Source organism: Ostrinia furnacalis, unplaced genomic scaffold (genome assembly GCF_004193835.3).
Source record: "Ostrinia furnacalis isolate ACB-3 unplaced genomic scaffold, ASM419383v2 OfSCF4915, whole genome shotgun sequence".
NCBI classification, from domain to species: Eukaryota; Metazoa; Arthropoda; class Insecta; order Lepidoptera; family Crambidae; genus Ostrinia; species Ostrinia furnacalis.
In genome coordinates this window covers 2,170,741-2,172,779 of record NW_021135154.1, presented here as the reverse complement: position 1 = coordinate 2,172,779, position 2,039 = coordinate 2,170,741, and the positions used below count along the sequence as shown (strand labels likewise).

The 2,039-nt window shown below is 36.0% G+C and overlaps 1 protein-coding gene across 2 annotated transcripts in view; it reads left to right on the top strand.

Moving 5' to 3' along the window:
* The first annotated feature begins 62 nt into the window (after nucleotides 1-62).
* Abd-b (abdominal B) overlaps nucleotides 63-2,039 on the top strand; it is a 108,535-nt gene continuing 106,558 nt past the window's right edge. Inside the window, exon 1 of one of the 2 annotated variants that reach the window (XM_028314825.1) lies at nucleotides 63-194. The gene's annotated coding sequence lies outside the window, so the exon portion shown is untranslated. Of the gene's footprint in view, nucleotides 195-311; nucleotides 502-2,039 lie in introns of those variants that run through there. The other variant, XM_028314826.1, reaches the window with a different exon arrangement.

The following is a 2,039-nucleotide window of genomic DNA, read 5'->3' as shown; positions in this document are numbered from 1 at the left end:
CCGCAANGCCCGCACCACTGGCCCGGCGCCCCGCCCGCCCAACTACCATACCGTCACTCGCCGCCGCCTCGACTGGCCGCGTCTACCCGCGCACCATAAATAGTGCACATAATTAATTTACAACACCAGTAAAAGTGATGATACAAGTTTATCGACTATAAATCTGTGGTGTGTTGTGATCGCGTGTGTCGCAGGTAAGTGATAATTGCTCAGTCGCATGCCGCGCGGTTTGAGCAAACACCCGCCGTGTGAACCGCGGCAAAACAAAGACCCTTTCGGAGTCCGACTCGAGTTGACGTGCCACAATTCGACACTCCTCGACGAATGCGACCGTTAACTATTCCTGGTTCTTTTAATTCGGTTAAAAATATCTTAGTGGTTTCTTTCAAAGAATGAGACATCGTGTTCGGTTGGCTCACTTGTGTAGTTTTTGTTTTGTGTTCAACCTTTGGAAAGTTTCGTGAGTGTAAACTCAGTTTGTGATTGGAGCCTTTTAGTTGGGTTAGTGCTAATAAATGTACCTAAACTAAATAAAATCCCAGTTAATGATAACTTTGGTTTGGAAACTATGCAATTTTCTTTACCGCTTTCTCTTAATTCTCTATACATATTCGCAATACATTTAATTTATTGCTTATTCTGATGACCACTTATAATTGCATAGTAAACGTGGTTGCTATTTGTATTTACTTGTACATTAGTCAGGAGTTCAAGACTTATTATTTGAGTTTACTTTGCAAATCTATGATGTAACGGATTACGCAATCAAAACACCATAAAGCTTAGCGGTACCAATACCAATTGGTTATGCATTCCATTGTAATGTATATTCGATGTGGGTTATCCATCTTATTCAAATGCCATCGTGCAAATAGCAATATAAAGAATAGTAATGAATAAAATAATGAATCTAATATGCTCTTCAGAGCACCCGAGCCTACAACTGTAGACTTTAGATTTTCTTTAAATTTCTTTTTCAGCCGCAATCGATTTTCTGCTTTTCAAAAATATCTTGAATTCTAATCATGCACAGTTTTCTTGTTTTCATCCAAGGTTTATGTTGAGATTTTCCAAAATAATTTCTAAGCAACTGCAAACATAAGCTCCATTTTTACTAAAATAGACTTTTAGTACCTACAGCCAACTCGGGCAACGCCGGGTAAGAGATTTTCCTTGATCTTAATTTACCGTCAGACCGGTGATTGGCCAGTTTCTATGCTACTCGTTTATTTATTATTAGTCAAAATGTTTATAAACAAGATGCGTGAAAAATAAAAAAGCTATCAGTACTAGCGATAGATGCTCTTTCAGTTTAGCGTTTTCCACACATATCGGCATAATGTGCATAGTGCGGTGTGCGCTACATTTTACAGATTAATGGCGTATCTAAATCAATCATTTTAATCGTATAGATAGGCTGTGCGTCTGAAAGAGAAAAGCTAATTCCAATAAAATTATACGTGCTTTTCAAATTTTTATGTAAAAATAAAATAAATAAATAATGTCGAAATAGCTAAATTTACATGAACGAAGTTTATTTTTGCATAGAGGTTCTAATTTTCAGCGTAAGGCAGCACCTACATAATATTGTGATCAATCAATACAGTAGAACGCCGATTATCCGAACGCCGATTAACCGAATCGCCAATTATCCGAATCGGTCCTATGCGTAATATAAAAATTAAAACCAAATAATTTTTGATTTTTTTTTGTTGGATTTCAGATATATTTCAACTAAGCGTTATTGTATCAGTTCTACAATAACGCCAAGTAGAAATATATCTGTTTGTTATACTAATTAAAGTTTATTCTATGTGTGACAGTTCGTTTATCTCTATTACCAGTCTATGTCCGATTATCCGAATTTTCGATTATCCGAATCGACCCCGGTCCCAATTAATTCGGATAATCGGCGTTCTACTGTAGTAATTTTTGGTAACAGTATTTCCTTATTAATTTCGTCTCTAATGTAATTCAAATATAATAAAATATTTAAAGAAAAGTCACAAATTTTCAGATGAACAAAATATATTCAGCGC